General features: G+C 44.7%; 1 protein-coding gene across 5 annotated transcripts in view; it reads left to right on the forward strand.

Moving 5' to 3' along the window:
• Positions 1-17394, forward strand: part of TRMT9B (tRNA methyltransferase 9B (putative)) — a 67033-nt gene that overhangs the window by 7220 nt on the left and 42419 nt on the right. The window contains exon 3 of one of the 5 annotated variants that reach the window (XR_004679084.1): positions 8047-9017. The exons of 2 other annotated variants lie outside the window; for them this stretch is intronic. The gene's annotated coding sequence lies outside the window, so the exon portion shown is untranslated. Of the gene's footprint in view, positions 1-2159; positions 3307-8046; positions 9018-17394 lie in introns of those variants that run through there. 2 more of the 5 variants (XR_004679081.1, XR_004679083.1) reach the window with 2 other exon arrangements.

The following is a 17394-nucleotide window of genomic DNA, read 5'->3' on the forward strand; positions in this document are numbered from 1 at the left end:
GTCCTGGGATCCAGCCCCGTATCAGGCTCCCTGCTCAGCGGGAAGCCTGCTTCTCCCTCTCCCACTCCCCTTGCTTGTGTTCCCTTTCTCTGTCTCTGTCTGTCAAATAAATAAAATCTTAAAAAAAAAAAAAGTAGAAGAACATCCAAATCTGAACTCACTCTGGTTAGATCATTGATGGGCTAAATTGAAGCGGGAGGTGGGTAGAGAAAGCATGGTTTTTTTGGCGTATATTTTAAAGCAAAATTTGAGGACAATCAAGCAAGACTAGTATTTGAACATCATCGAATGATTGGTTAGTCACTGACTCAAGATGTGGCTGTTAAGAACCTCTTTTGTACCAGGATTGGTGCTGGGTGCTAAAGATAGATGCCTCTGCCTTTAAGAGACTGATACTCTGGGGGAGACAGTAATAAAGGGTTATGGTGGGTAAAATGGTCCTCTTAGAGTCAGTATGGAGAATAGTGGTTTTCTCATTTTCTCATGGTAAGGTGAAAGGCAGAGTTAATTGAAACATAGACATATTTCTGATTTCTAAGAATATCTACTGATATTTTTTTTTAAAGATTTTATTTATTTATTCATGAGAGACAGAGGCAGAGGGAGAAGCAGGCTCCCCGCGGAGCAGGGAGCCCGATGTGGGACTCGATCTCAGGACTCTGGGATCATGACCTGAACCGAAGGCAGACGCTTAACCGACTGAGCCACCCAGGCGTCCCTCTACTGATATTTTTAACAACAGCAAAACAATAAAAAGGCAGCCAAGAGAGGCCAAAAAATATATATATATATCAACAGTCCCAGACTGGGCCTTTTATCTTCTCCCTTTAACCTACAGATACCGAAGTAAGCTTGTCACAAGTTAGAGGGTTTTAGTGTTTAAAGAAATAATGAGTTTGTAAGAAAAGAGGACTGCTTTTGGTTCTTTAGTCAACATTCAGAAAGTAGTCTGTTAGCTTTAAAAAATGTTAAGCGTGGCAGCAAGGAAAGGGGGACCTCAGTCCTATCAGGGACTTCCATCCTATCTATGACTACAAGAGATTGAATTCAATTCCCAAAATAGGTTTGGAAGTAGATTTTTCCTCAGAGCCCCTGGATGACAGTTCAGCCTGGCCACTATCTTGATTTCAGCTTTGTCATATCCTGAGCAGGAAACTCAGCTGTGTTGTTCCAAACCTCGGACCTACAGAACTATGAGCTAATAAATGGGTGTCGTTTTAAGTTTAAAAAAAAAAAGATCAGAACCCTTAATGTTCTATAGGACATTGAATTTATAATTAGAGTACTTGAGAAAATGCAGGCACATTTGGAATGTTAAGACATCTGCAAATGAAAATGTCAATGTAATGATTTATGCAATTATGAAACAGATCTAGGGTGACTAGATGATGTGTTGTTCAATCTGGGACACTTCTAAGAGTGAAAGGGGCACTATTAATGATTGCCCTGGGAAAAGAAGCAGAAATGGGGACCAAGGCCAACAAACCAGGATTTATGGTCACCCAAGATTAAGATGCTGGTTGTATAACATTATTGCATTAACTGCAATATTGATTTCTTAAAAATTATAGTAAGTATATTCATAACATAAAACTTAGATTTAAACCATTTGAAGTGTATAGTTCAGTAGCATTAAGTATATTCATATTGTTGCGCAACTATCATTCATCTCCAGAATATTTTTCATCTTGCCTTGCTGAAACTGAACCTATTATAACAGTAAGTCCCCGTTCATCTCTCCCCTTCACTCCTGGCAACCACCATTTTACTTCCTGTCTCTGAATTTGCCTCCTCTAGGTATGTTACATTAGTGGAGTAATAAACTATCTGTCCTTTTGTGACTGGCTTATTTCACTTAGCATAATGTTCTCAGGTTTTATCCATGCTGTAGCTTGTATCAGAGTTTCCTTTCTTTTTAATGATGAATATTTTTCCATTTCTCCACTGTATGTATTTCCACATTTTGTGTATTCATTTGTAGATGGACACTTGAGTTGCTTCCACCTTTGACTAGTGTAAATAATACTGCTATGAGCGTGCGTGTGCAAACATCTCTGTGAGCCCTTCCTTGCCATTCTTTTGGGCGTATACCCACAATATTGATTTTTAAGTGAAGAAATTAAAAATGGAGGGAAAAAGAACATTCTTTTCCTTTACAGGATCTTTCTGGTCATACTTCTTCAGTACAATACTCTGTCAGACTGGAGTCCAGTGATGCCTCTACAGAATTTATCAGAAAAATCCGTTGTTACAGATAATCTGCTGAAAAAAACACCCAGGGGTTCAAATTCCATCTGCACACAAGAAAGGAAGCTAGTTTTTCTGTCTCTGCTACCATGATGCATTGATCACGGATGTTTCTAAGTGAAAAGGGCTGGCATTTAGAACATCAGAATCTGAGTCAAGTGGATGGCCTTCAGCAGCATAAGGAACCAGGAAATCAACAGCATGAGCCTGAATAACAGGAGGCTCCACGTGACCTAGAACATCTTTGTAACACAGGGGACCATGAACTTCCTGGAAACAGGCCGCAGAACCAACTGCCATTTGTTGGTTTGGAAGCTGAGAAGAAAGGAGACAGGCTACAGGGGAGTGTGGACCTTCCAGATACTGAGAAAAATGTTCTTCTTTTGGCCGTAGAAGTAGATATGAGAAAGTCAATGTCAACAACATTGGTACGTCTGATCTCAGCTTTGATAATCCCTTCGTGGAAATGGGAGCATCAAAGTATAACTCTTCATCTGAAATTTTAAGCACTTTCATTTCCACCGGGGGTCTATAGACCTGGAAAGTAATGTTGACATGTCGGGAACAAACAAAGAATTGCCATATGTCCCTCTCAGAAGTCTCTGTGGCAGATGTCAGCCCTCTCTGGAGTCAATAAAGAAACGAATTCGTCTGTAACTGCAGCCTTGAGGGAACTTGACAAACTTTTGGTTATCAGTAAGAGCCAAGCTTCAAAAAATACATCTGCAGGGGTTAATCTGCCAATCAGAAATGGTAGCCAAGAGCCCAGCAGGTACTAAGGAGCTTTGAGAAAAATGGACCCAAAGTGACTATCTTACAGCTTTCCAGAATGAACAGTGTCCACAAATCTGTTCTCACCAGACTGCACCTGTATCAGTAAGGACTGAAATACTAACAGGCGCGTCCACATGAAAACCTGCACACAGATGTTATAATGTAAACACCCCCAGATTGCAAATAACCAACATGTCCTTCAGTAGGTGAATAGATAATCTGTGGTATATCCATACAATAGAATGATATTGAATGATGAAAATATCTATTAAGCCATGAAAAGACATGAAGGAGGGCGCCTGGGTGGCTCAGTTGGTTAAGCGACTGCCTTCAGCTCAGGTCATGATCCTGGAGTCCTGGGATCGAGTTCCGCATCGGGCTCCCGGCTCAGCAGGGAGCCTGTTTCTCCCTCTGACCCTCTCCGCTCTCATGCTGTTTCTCTCTCTCTCTCTCTCTCTCTCTAGTAAATAAATAAATAAAATCTTTAAAAAAAAAAAAAAAAGAAAAGACATGAAGGAATCTTGAATAAATATTGCTCCGTAAAAGAAACCAGTCTGAAAAGGCAAAATATTGTATAATTCCAAATATAGGACATTCTGGAAAGAGTAGTATATGAGTCTGGACCGAGACAGTAAAAAGGCCAGTGATGGCCAGGGATTTTTGGCGGAGGGTGGGGAGGGGAAGATCAATTATGGAGGACAGGGGACTTTCAGGGCAGTGAAACTATTCTGAATGATACTGTAATTATGGACACGAGACATCTTGTATTTGGCAAAACCCACAGAACAGTACAATACAAAGAGTGAGCCCTAATATAAACTATGGACATTTGTTAAGAATCATATATCAATATTGGTTCATCAGTTTTTTTTGTTTTGTTTTGGTTTTTTTTTTTTTTTAAAGATTTATTTATTTATTTGAGAGAGCGAGAATGAGAGAGAGTACATGAGGGGGGGGGGAGGGTCAGAGGGAGAAGCAGACTCCCTGCCGAGCAGGAAGCCCGATGCGGGACTCGATCCAGGGACTCCAGGATCATGACCCGAGCCGAAGGCAGTTGCTTAACCAACTGAGCCACCCAGGCGCCCAGGTTCATCAGTTTTAACCAATGTTCTACAACAATGCAAGATGTTAGGTAAAAATTACATAAAACGTGTCTTAAAAAATGAAGACACCCTTCACTTGGTGCTAGCGTAGAAGATGGAGAAAATGTTACCTGCAGGGATCCGGGGGGTGGCATGTTGAGTGCAGGGAACATGGCTCCAAGTCAATGAAGGGAATAGATGAGAGCGGTTCTGTCCTCTCTTCCCAGCAGAGACATCTAACCAGCTACACTGTACCAGACTGTTCACCCAAGCTCTTAGCAGCTGAGGCAGATGCATGCAATCAGACTTCTGAGCAAACTACTTCCTTCCCATATTGGTTAAAGACTTGGGTCTGGGCCCACGGAATCCACTGATACACCTGAAACCAGAAGCGGCCCAGCCATTCCCCAGGTCCCGCCAACTGTCAGCCCTCAACTTTTCCCACTGCAGACACTGCTGGGATTCTCCACGCTGGCTCTCCTCTGCGGGAAGCTCTTGAGCCTTTGTATCAAGTGGGCAGAAATGCAGACCGAGCTCCTCTTGTTTTCCCAGCAAGGAATGCTGCCATTCCTGCAGAGGAACGACTATGGCGAAGTGGGCTAGACCATACACCTTAAAAAAGCTATATAGATACACAGGCACACCCAGCTGTATGCAGTATATGTAGAAACCTGCAAGCAGAATGTTGAGCTTGATGTTTTTAGGTTTTTGTGTTGTTTTTTTTTTCCAAAGTAATTTATGATCTTTTTTCTGATAATCTGTCCTACTCCTGAAAATTTGAGCCTTTTGAAATGTATTTGCAGTATGTGCATCCAGAAGCTTTTACTTCTCATTGAGATGGTATAGCCTGGCATAAAATTGATGGTTCTATGTGTAGCATACCACTTTACAATGATTGTGAATCTTCGAAAAGCAGAAACTACTAGAAATCCCACCGTTTGTGCAGCTAAAAGCAGATCAGCTCTCTGTGCTGTAGGCAAGGTATGCCCTGTTGACTCAACTGTCAGCTTGTAAACTTTTAACCACACAGTTTGGTGTTTTGAATGATTCCCAGTGCTCTGGGTATTATGATTCATCCATGAAAACAGGACATCAAAGAACACTTGGCCAGTAAAACAATGGAGGAAGAACTATGTTCTGTTCTGACATGGAAAATTTTTATTTTTTAAATTTTATTATGTTATGTTAGTCACCATACAATACATCATTAGTTTTTGATGTGGTGATCCACCATTCATTGTTTTCGTATAACACCCAGTGCTCCATGCAGTACGTGCCCTCTTTAATACCCATCACCAGGCTAACCCATCCTCTCACCTCCCTCCCCTCTGAAACCCTCAGTTTGTTTCTCAGAGTCCATAGTCTCTCATGGTTCATCTCTCCCTCTGATGTCCCCCCCTTCATTTTTCCCTTCCTTCTCCTAATGTCCTCCATGCTATTCCTTATGTTCCACAAATAAGTGAAACCATATGATAATTGACCTTCTCTCCTTGACTTATTTCACTTAGCATAATCTCCAGTCTCATCCATGTTGATGTGAAAGTTGGGTATTCATCCTTTCTGATGGCTGAGTAATATTCCATTGTATGTATGGACCACATCTTCTTTATCCATTAATCTGCTGAAGGGCATCTCGGCTCTTTCCACAGTCTAGCTATTGCAGACATTGCTGCTATGAACATTGGGGTGCATATGGCCCTTCTTTTCACTACATCTGTGTCTTTGGGGTAAATACCCAGGAGTGCAATTGCTGGGTCATAGGGTAGCTCTATTTTTAATTTTTTGAGGCACCTCTACACTGTTTTCCGAAGTGGCTACACGGGAATTTTTATTGTAGGTGAATAGTGATCACTAAAGCATTTCTCCAGGTTATTGAATACTCTGTGCAACAGCTCCTTTAGACAAAGCTGGGACTGAGTAACTCCTGTTTTCCTGGATCCGTTTATCTAAACTAGACCTTTTGCTGGGTTTGCTGGGCCTCTGGGCTTATAGAATCAGTACATGTGGATTCTAGTCCTTAGTCCTTAAGAAGCTGACATAGTTTTCTTTTCTTTACCAGTTGGCTGTCAGGTATTTATAAGTGACACCAAGGGCATTAGTTTGCACCTACTATGACATAGAACTTAAACCTCTTTCCACACTCAGCTAACATCGGCCCCACCTCAGCACGATGGTATTCCCTGCCGGCCTTTATGCCCCGCATCCACCTCCTCTTGTGCCTTGCTCAGCATCGGGAGACCTTCATTTGGGCAGCACATTAGCTGGGTGAGGCTCCCTGCTTGCTGGATGGCCAACAGCTTCAGAAAGCCCATGTCAGTCCCAGAGGTGCCAGCAGAATGGCCATCCTGGGCAGTTTAACCACAGTTTTCCTCAAAACCGTGATGTTGCCATAAAACCGAATGTTTGAAGCCTGCAGCAGGAAAACCAGAGGGTCTGTTGAGATAGAGTGGCGTTCTAGAGCATTCACACTGCAGTGGGTTGAGAGGGGGGTGAAGGACAAGAAAGTAGGCAAGGCTTGTGGACCCCTTAGAAAAGGGAATCTAAAGCTTGCGGGCAGATGCAGGGCCTGGGAATGGCTTGTACTGGTGTGTGGTTTTCTGTTCCTGTTTCAGAAGAGAAGTGGTCACTTGGGGAGAAGCTGCAGATGGAGAGAAAGGATTGGCCAGAGGCCAGGAGAGATGAGATCAACAGAGAGATGCCAGTCTTTGAGAGGCATCTGACAATCCCGGGGAGGAAAAGGGATGTAGGAGACGTGGGGGTGGCAAGGAGGGAAACTGAAGAAATTTGCCTTTTCTTAGTGAAGGAGGAGCAGAGTTAGCCTGATAGGGCACTGTTTTGTCAACATCTCAGGCTTTCTGGGGAAATCAAATTAGGTTCCCAATGCAAACAATACAACTTTAAGCTTTGGTTTTATACCTCTTTGCCCATTTTTGGCTCTAGTTTTCTCATGCATGAGCTCTGCAGCATCTCATTTTCTAACAGTTTAGGAGGCCATAAAACAGAGATCAGATGACTAAAGCAGACTATTGGCCTTTCTCAGGAAAAAGCTGTGTTAAAAAACTTAAGTCGTTACTGTCATCTTCATGATTTGTGTTCTTTAAAAACTGTTTTTCTAAAATACTGAATTTCAACTTTTTTTTTTTAACATTTCATGTTTTAACGTCACAGGAATTGGGGTGCATCTTACAGTTGATGGTGTATCAACAACTTTCTTGGCACAGTAATTGTGCGTGTTACAAAATAGACGGCGTCTCAGGATGGACGACCAGAACAGAATAGCACAGACTGGGTGGCTTAAACTGTAGATGTTTATTTTTTCACAGTTCTGGAGGCTGGAAGTCCCAGATGAAGGTGCCAGCCAATCTGGTTTCTGGGAAGAGCCCTCTTCCTGGCTTGCAGACGGCCACCTTCTTGCTGGGTCCTCACGTGACCTTTCCTCTGTGGGCACACGGAGAGAGAGTTCCCTGGTGTCCTTGCTTGGATTTGTTTTTCTAAGTAGGCTCCACACCCAAGCTTAGGAGATGCATGCTCTACTGAGCGTGACAGCTGCCTCCCTGGTGTCTTTTCTTCTAAGGACATTATAAGGGCCCCACCCTTATGACTTCATTTGACCTTAGTTACCTCCTTATAAGCCCCAGCTTCAGACACAACCACATTGGGAGTTAGAGCTTCAACATATGAATTTTGGGGGAGACACAAACATTCAGGCCATGAAGACGGCAGCCTAGATTCCATTAAGGACTGGATGGCCATCACCAGGAAATACCTCCATCAGCCATAGACGCTTCAGGTTAAATCTTTGGTCTTATTTATTTTTAATTTTTAATTTAGAATCAGAACTCTTATATTTATTTTTTAAGGAGATTATGATGCAACCCCGTGAAGGCTAAAGAATGGTATTTATAACTTGAAATTAGGAATAATAGGCTGTGTTTCCTTACAGGCTTATCTCTGAAGAGACAAACACAGTTATAAAAGGGGTATGAAAACTGAAAAAAATTAAACTTTCCAAAACAGTCTGGTTTATTCTGGGCACAGACTTAATAACTCCTCCTGCTAGAAGGAGTACAATTTACTGCCACAGCAAAGCTTAAAATGTCAAACATACTCTTACAAAATACAATGCAAGCTGCCTGCAAATTAGACCATTCTCTTAGCTGGCGTGTTTCGTACGTCTGTACAGCTCTCATAATTGTGGCACTGAGAATGGAAAGCCTCTGCACGTGATGCAAACATTCCAGCATCAGTTATCATCAGTATTGAGCAGGTATGGGTTGCTGCAGACCGTGGAAGGAACTACAAGATCCAAGCTCTTAGGAGCTCAGGATAAAGGAGACAGAACTAGCGTTGAAGTGAACACAGCAAGGAGATGGTGTCAGGGAGCTCGGGTTACAAAGCAAAAGGCTGCCAATCAGAAGGCCAGGACCCAGGGACTTGGCAGGAGGTCACAGGGGCTGCCAGCCTTTTCCAGCATCCAGCTCACGACTCGGAACCCAGAAAGCATGAGAGCGGTCAATACAGATGTCACCAAATGGATTTATCCAAAGCTGACCCCTCTGATGACCCAGAAGTCTTTTCTTCCTATTTTAGGTAGGATTTCAAGAGATTTAGTTGCCTGATTTCTGTTAGGCCGAGTAAAAGACAGAGTGAAAAGAGCTGACAGCAGAAACAGTGAAGAAGTACTCAAAACCTCATGCCACCTGGTGTGGATGCAGACTCTCTATCAAGCCCCAGACAGCATCACTCTTCTCTCATACTTTGTCAGACTTAGCTCCTATGTTACCAGTTTAAAAATAGGACATTTATAGGCTATTTAGAAAGACATCAAAAGTATGTGTGTTATGTTAGAAAGATTTCCATAAAAGTCATTAAAATAAATAATACCTTGATCAACCTGGGCTATTTCTAATGTTAAATTATGTGATACAGGTTTTTAATAAAATTGGTCTAAATTGGAGTTCAGTACATATTTATTTGGCATAGGACTTCTCAGACTCATACAGGAGATGGATGGCATATGCTAATCCCATCCAGCACCGTCCCAGAGTAGGAACAAAATGGGGTAGCTCAGAGCGACCCTGGCTTCTGGGGCATTCAATCAGGGGAGTCAGCCTGCAGAGATGAGCTGAGCCTGTTTGTTCAGAAGTTGGGCACAGTGGGGAGGTCCATGGTGGAGGGCTAAAAGCTTCATTTCCCCAGATCGCAGGAACAAGAAATAGAGGTCACAGTATGTTCATTACCTTGCTTCCATTTTACAGTGTCCCTGTCGATTTTATGTTATGAGAATATAATCCTCCTACAATATAAAGGCATTTTAGGATTACGTAACTCTCCTCATCAGTACAAACACCAATGGTCGATACTCGAGCAGTACGGGAGGTTTAAGTCGTACAATTCTAGGTAGCGTGAAAATAAACTTTTTTACAGTACCTGAAAAATTGGATTGAGAAGGAGGCATGTTCTGTGGGTTCCATGTTCAAACACTGGTTCACTCTAGGGTTCTGGGTAAATCATTTCCTGTATTTGTTTTCTCTCTGAAATGAGCATCTAAAGATATGTGCAGTGCCCTGAAATCTTTGATCAGTTAAATTAAATGCTAGTATGTTGGACAAAAGCATATGTAAAAAACCACCCAAAGTCTCAGGAACAAATGTAATCCGCAATGGGAAGGGGCCGGGGCAGAGCGAAGTCCTGACCTCAGGACCTTGGGGCTTCAAAGTCACGTTCTTGACTCCTGCTCTCCCTACCACCTGCACACAGACTGAAGCTCACCACAGTGAGGTCATGGGGACGAGGATGATGACTTGCTCACCCCAGAGGTTTTTCTTGTGGTAGAACTGACATTAAAATGACTTTCTCCTCTTAGCATTTGACCCATGTAGATTATTTTAAACTTTTCTTCACTAATGCACAATACCTAAGCATATTCCTTTCTAATGAAAGCTGCCCTTAATCATCAGTTATTTCCAAGGAAGGCAAAGCCTCCTGAGTTTTCAACTTTTCTTGTTAATTAAGTATGGAAGCTGTCACTCTCCTAGGAGAATTACAGTCACTAATCCACTTAGAATGCCAGCAGAGTATTAAATACGTTTTTAGAACACCGTCTTAACTCCAAATAGTGAATGTCAATATCAAAGTAGTAACTGGCACGAAGTGCTGAACATGTTTTGAATTCGTTTTGAAGCATTGTGACAAGTCATTGTATAGGCAGAAGGACCTTGTAATACAGCTTCTAAAAGGGATAAAGATGAATTTCTATTTTAAATGAGATGCTCCCCCAAATCACAAAAGACATACACACACTAAGAGACCATAAAGGTCTGCAGAGATATGTGACTGTCCTGGGAGGCTGCCTATTTGATGAAGATGAGGGTGGGAAGGGGACCACAATGGGCAGACTTTCCTGATTTCTGTTCCTTTAATCTAGAAAACCACAGCCTTGCTCTTTGGAATTTTCCTTTCATAAGCATTAATCATTTATCAATTTCTGATTTATTTGTCATAGAGAGCTACTACAGCTTCCAATTAACTACCAAAATCTCTTCGTGTTCTCTACTCCGAGGTCTCAATTTTTATGGAATACAATCAGGTTAAGAGGAATCTTAGACAGTGACATTTCGAGGCGTGAACTGAGGGTCGCATGTTGACTTGATGTTCAGCTGCGCCCTCTGAGAGGGACCAGTCCTCAGGATGGTGAGGACAGGCAGCCCAGAAAGCTTGACCCCAGGGCTCACAGGGGACCCCAGAAGTGCAGTCTCCAATTTAACAATGCCTGTTAATTACTAGAAGAGCGGAGGCATGATGGGTATATGTCATGCCCTTTACCAACTGCTGGCCTTGCCTGACCAGTGTCCCAGAGGGTCAACGTGGATGCATGCTCCTGTGTCTGGAAAACCAAAGTCCCTCCCCTCTGGATTATAGCTGGATTTCCATCTGGGCGCTCTCTCTCTCTAGAAAATTATTTGAGATCCTAGGCTCCTTTATTGATACCAAGACTCCCTTACCTTTAGTTCTTTCCTGGTGATAATTCCAGTACTACTTGGTTTTCTTACCTATATATACTTTGGGAGTGTGTGTATACGTATACATATGTGGATATGTATGTGGAGATATATATATACACACACACTGTATTTTACGTCTGTGAATAAAATTGAATGAAAACACCAAAAAACAAATGTACTGTTAACTTTTGTAGACATCAGTTACCAGTAAGCAGACTAGTCTGTTCTTTCACTGTCCTTGAACTTTAGGCTCTGAGATCTATTTTTTATGTAATCCTGTTTGTAATCTCTCCTCACTTTTTATTTCTAAAGTAGTACTTGATTGATTTTTTTTTAAAGATTTTATTTATTTATTTGACAGAGAGAGAGACAGCGAGAGCAGGAACACAAGCAGGGGGAGTGGGAGAGGGAGAAGCAGGCTTCCCGCCGAGCAGGGAGCCCGATGTGGGACTCGATCCCAGGACCCTGGGATCATGACCTGAACCGAAGGCAGACGCTTAACGACTGAGCCACCCAGGCGCCCCAGTACTTGATTGATTTTTATACTGTGCCACATTCTCACTCACCAATGACACTCAAGAGAGCGTGTGGATGGCAGTTCGCTGCACTTAGCTTGGTACCATCATCCCAAAGCTCCCTCGTGGCTCTGCCGTGGCTGCAGGGCTACTTCCCCATGAGCATGCATCCTGCCTGGCGCCTTCTGAAACCTTTATGTGTCACTGAACTAGAAGAGTTGGCTGCCCCGACCTAGTCTTTTTTGAGCTTTGCGATGTATTCCAATGTGCTAGACATTGAACGTAGCTGTCAGTATTAATGCTACCCCCCAGATTCAGATCTTAAAAATATCCAGCCAAGCTTAGAAGATACTCCCACAGAAAACGATAACCTCATTTGGAACACGAGGTAGGAATTGGCACCAGAGCTTTTTATTCAACGGCTTACTGTCCGTCTCTGCACCCCCATCTAGGCTCAGACCATGCGGGGTAATGTGTGTGGGGACTGAGAGAAGAGGAAGTTCAAGTCTGACACAGGCTGTCAGTGCTTGACTGTTATGTTGCCCTTGGGGGATGGTAAAGCACATTTCTATGTGAAAACCAGAGTCTTGGGGCACCTGGGTGGCTCAGTCAGTTAAGCGTCTCCCTTCGGCTCAGGTCACGATCCCAGGGTCCTGGGATCGAGCCCCATGTTGGGTTCCCTGCTCCTCAAGAAGCCGGCTTCTCCCTCTCCCACTCCCCCTGTTTGTGTTCCCTCTCTCTGCTGTGTCTCTCTCTGTCAAATAAATAAAATCTTTAAAAGAAAAAAGAAAATCAGAGTCTTAAAAGAGGAAGGGCACTCTATATCGGAGAGGAACTAACGCAAACCTGGAGAAGCTAAATGACCTGCCCAGGGTCATGCACCAGTGACAGAGCTGGGCCTGGGTGTTCTCCCCATACAGTATTCTTCATCACACCAAAATGCTCCGAGTTCTGCTCTTCAAGTTTTATTTGTGAGGTTTCACGCATTTGTGTTTCAGGTTTCAAGCTATATATTTTAGTGACTGAGTGAATGGAGAGGAAAGACACCCTCCTGGGAGGCTTCTCTACTCTCAGTACACAACTCACCAGCTGTGTGGAGATTCTCGCATGTCACATGATTCTGGGACAGCAGTCTGGTGCCCTACAATTTAACTCAATTCCAACACTGTCTACCTGGAGATGGCCTCCGATCCCACAGATTAAGGGTTCAGCCCCACAAGACTGCCCCCTCCCCCCCACTTCAGACGCCAATTACAGGTCCAGCTTATCTCCTGTGCTTCTGACCGGCCATCCATCACGTGTTCCCAAGACCTAAGGCTCCAAGCTTCTGTCCCCTTAGAGTTTGAGGTGCATCACCCGGCTGACATGAATGCATTCTTGTCCAACACGTGGAAGCTCACTAAACCTCATCCTTTGGGTTTTTATGGAGGCACAATTGATTAAATCATTGGCCACTGATGTTTGAACTTAACCTCCATTCTCTCTCACTTCCCTGGAGGTCTGGGGGATGGGCCTATAGGTCCAACCCTCTACTCCCCTGGCAACCAGCCCATCCTTAGGGGCTTTCCAAAGGTCACCTCATTAACATAAACTCAGGTATGGGTGAAAGAGGCTTGTTATTTATTAGTAACAAAAGATACCCATTTCACCTTTATGCTCTGAAGCTACTTCAGGAATAGCTAGGAAAAAACCTAAATATTATAACAAAAGATGTCCCTAGGGCCCTTTATAATAAAGTTAAGGGTTTTAGGAGCTATGTGCCAGGAACAGTGGTCAAAGACCAAATATAGGTTTCTTATTCTAAATCACCATATCATACTGAATGACTGTCTCATGAATAACATGCCCTAACGTACAAGAAAAAAAACTGGAGAGACCCCCACTTACGAAATTACTAAACAAGACAATGGGGAGGAACAAAAGCAGAAAACGGATATTGTTAAGAACTTCAGAGAGTTTTGTAGAGATCAACTACTTATTTTCCCCCGAATATTGGCATGTGGTTATAACGTTTATATATTAGAAGCCTGTTTTCATGACCAAAATTATTTTGTTTTATGTTGACATGAAATATTTCCTACTCGTTTATCCCATGATGATTGGGCGCCTGCCATATGCCTGGCAGTGTTCAAAGTACTGTGTGTCTACGTCAGTGAACCCCAAACACCTGATTCCATGGTATTTACAAACTAGTTGGGGGACGACGGTAATAAACAACTCTAGCAGGACGCGGAAATGGAATTTTCTTGCTTTTGCTTTTTTGCATACGAGTGCAAAAAAACAGCAGTATCACTCAGTGCCAGGTCAGAAAAACAGAAACCACCCTAGTTATGTTAATAGAGGGAATTTGATAGAGGGATTTGGTTAAACAGGTATCAGAGAGCTTTAAATGCAAAGTGGGGATAAATAAGGCTGGAGAGCAAAAGTAACGGCAATTGCCCCCCTCCCTTCCCCAACCCCCCCATGTGTTGGGGGAACAAAGAGAAGGAGTTGGGCTCTTTAGAACCCAGCAGCTTGGAGGAGGGCCCCGGAGCCAGGGCCAGACCGTGGGAAGTCAGAGGGGACCGATGGAGTTGGGTAACTCAGGCAAGAACAGGAAGCAACCCAAAGAAGCTGGTCCCCTCTCCCCACTCCACCTGCCAGCCTCCCTTTAGTGTGCCCTGTCTGCAGAGCCCCTTGACAAGGAAGACACGCTGTTTGCAGAGCCCCCACATCACCACACAGAGCAGCGTGGAGAAGGGTATGGAGGGACACTGACTTAACAACAGGCCCAAAGATGTTCCCAGCAGGGGCAGGTACTCTCAGGTTGTGGCACTCCTTGCTAGAATACTCAAGCAGAACTCGCAGAAGTGGTTGAAATCTGTTGTTCTTAAAAAATTGCACTGAAATGTATATAACATAAAATTTACCATTTTAACCCTTTTTGAGTGTACAGTTCTGTGGCATTCAGTACATTTGCATTGTTGTGCAACCAATCTCCGGAATTCTTTCCATCTCCCTGAGTTGAAACGCTGTACCCATTAAGCAGTAAGTCCACTGCCCCCACCCCTGTCCCCCAACCCCTGGCAGCCACCATTCTGCTGTCTGTCTCTATGGACTTGACTACTCTGGGGACCTCAGATAAGTGGGTCATATAATATTTGTCCTTTTCTGTCTGGCTGTTTCACATAGCCTATCTTCGAGGTTCATCTGTGTTATAGCATATGTCCGAATTTCCTTCCTTTTTAAGGCTGAATACAATGAAATCTGGTTTTGTGACCCTTAGGCCACCCCATGTTGAAGAACTGAGACACTGGGGTGAGGATTTATTTAGAGAGAATTTTTTGGCCTACTGTGGATGCCTCCTTTCCATGTTCTCCCTCCTCCTCCTCCTCCTCTCTCTCTCTCTCTCTCTCTCTCTCTCTCACACACACACACACACACACACACACACGCACAACATCTTGGGAGAAGGGAGGGAGATGTTTCTCCCATCCTCAAGTCAAGTGGCAGGGCTTCAGGGGGGCCACACAGAAAGCTCGAGCTGTGGCCCCTGCAGTTTAGAGCACAGCAGTCTGGGGTCAAGCATATGCCTGAGAAATGTAAAGGTTGGTAGAAGCAGCCCATGGCAGCCGAGGAGGGGGTATTGTTCGGGAAATACCAGCACTCTCACTGAGGATGGATCAAAGGTGTTTTCCTCAGACCAGATGTGGGCCACACAAGACAGACGGCTTTGGCCTAGCTGCTGAACACAGTCTCAACCAGAGGGCCGACAAGATGGAGGGTGAAAATGCAGGAGGCGTAGAGCAGGTGACCAGCTGCTGAGAACCATCATAAGCTGTCAGCGGGACAGCGCGCTCCTGTCAGGAAACGACAGGTCAGAGGTCTGCAGCGATGAGGGTCTACAGAGAACCAATGAAAGTGTTCCACAGAGGCCACCAAATGCTCCATGAAATAGAGAAGCAGCCTTCGGTTCCCTCCATGTCCAGAGATACCATCAGCTCACACCAGTTCCCGTCAAAAAGGGACTTTTTTGGCTCCCGGACATCGCCTTGCCAGCCACCCCTCCAACCACTCCAGCACTGGAAGGTTGGAAGCAAGCTGGCCCTGGGAGTAAGGGAGGAGGTCCCAGAGCGATACCACCACGCTCCACCTTTCCTGCCGCCGGCTTCACTATGGCAGCAGGCCCAAGCCGGAGATGAGAACTTCCCGACTGCAGTGCAATATGGACCTTGCTCTTATACTGGACAGGGAATCTTCGCTTCAGAAATCAGGGTGTGGGGGCGGAGCAAGATGGCGGAGGAGCAGGAGACCTGGATTTCGTCTCCTCTCAGGAATTCAGCTGGATAGGGACCAAACCATTCTGAACACCTACAAACTCAACAGGAGATCGAAGAAAAGAGCAACAACTCTCTCATCAGAAAAGCGACCACTTTCTGGAAGGTAGGACGTGCGGAGAAGTGAATTGGAGGCGATATTCGGGAGGATAGACGGCGGGGGAGGGGCCTCCGTCGGCCGCTTCTGGCAAGTGATAGAGCCGCGGAGCACAAAATCGGAACTTTTCAAAGTCTGCTCCGCCGAGGGACTCACTCTGGTGGCTAAGCGGGGGGTGGAACCCTCCGGGACAGTGTGGTCTCAGGACCCTCGGGGTCACAGAAAGACCGGGGCTGCCTGAGGGCAGCAGAGCTCCCAGGTATCGGAGCGGGGAAGCCGGCTGCAGAGGCGGAGCCCAGGCGCGGGCTCTCAGCTCGGGGTCGCCATTGACCGTGATCCGCGGCCCAGTCGGGCCCCTGCTCCTCCAGCAGGAACCCAACAAGCGGCAGATCCGGGGAGACTCACCTTCCTCCCCGGGAGGAGCCGCGCGGGAGGGCACCGCAGGGATCTGCTGGGTTTGGAGACTCCCCCCGGGGTCGGGTGCCAGAGATAGAGGCGCGCGGTCACAGGCCGGGTGAGCACGGAGTGCGGCCGGAGACCGGGGAGACGGGAGTGACTGGCGGCTTTTCTCTGGGGGCTCACTGAGGAGCGGGCCCCGAGTTCTCGGCTCCTCCGGGGCGGAGATTGGGAGGCCGCCATTTTCACTCTCCGCCTCCAAAGCTGTACGGAAAGCTCGCAGGGAACAAAAGCCCCGGAGAGCAAACCCGAGCAGATGACTCAGCCGGGAGGGGGCGAGGGCGGGGCAGTTCCGCCTCCGGCAGAGACATTTGGAAACCACGGCAACAGGCCCCTCCCCAGAAGATCAGCGAGAACAGCCGGCCAAGACCAAGTTTACCGATCAATGAGAACAGCAGAACTCCAGCGCTAGGGGACTACTGCACATAGAATTCACGGCTTTTTTACCATGATTCTTTAGTCTTTTAAAGTTAATTTTTTTTAACTGCCTTTTTGTCTTTTTATTTCTTTTTGAATTTTTCTTTTTCCCTTTTTCAACCAACATCTTATCAATCCCTTTTTTTAAAAAAAAAACATTTTTATTTTTCATTTTTAGAGTCATATTCTATCCCTTCATAGTAGTTACCCATATTTTTGGCTTATATATATAAGTTGTTCTCTCTTTAAAATTTTGAGATAGTTTCTTCTAACAGATTAAAATATACCCTAAATCTCTAGTATATGGTGTTTTCTATTCCCCTGCCTGATCACATCCTCTCCCTTTTTTTTTCTTTTCTTTTTTCTTTTTTTAAATCCTCTTCTTTCTTTTTTCAAACAACTTCTTATCAATTCCTTTTATAAAATTTTTTATAATTTCCATCTTTACAGTCATATTCCATCCCTTCATCATATCAACCCTTATTT

Source organism: Mirounga leonina, unplaced genomic scaffold, assembly GCF_011800145.1.
Source record: "Mirounga leonina isolate KUSES-001 unplaced genomic scaffold, KU_Mleo_1.0 Mir_128, whole genome shotgun sequence".
In the NCBI taxonomy this organism is placed as follows: domain Eukaryota; kingdom Metazoa; phylum Chordata; class Mammalia; order Carnivora; family Phocidae; genus Mirounga; species Mirounga leonina.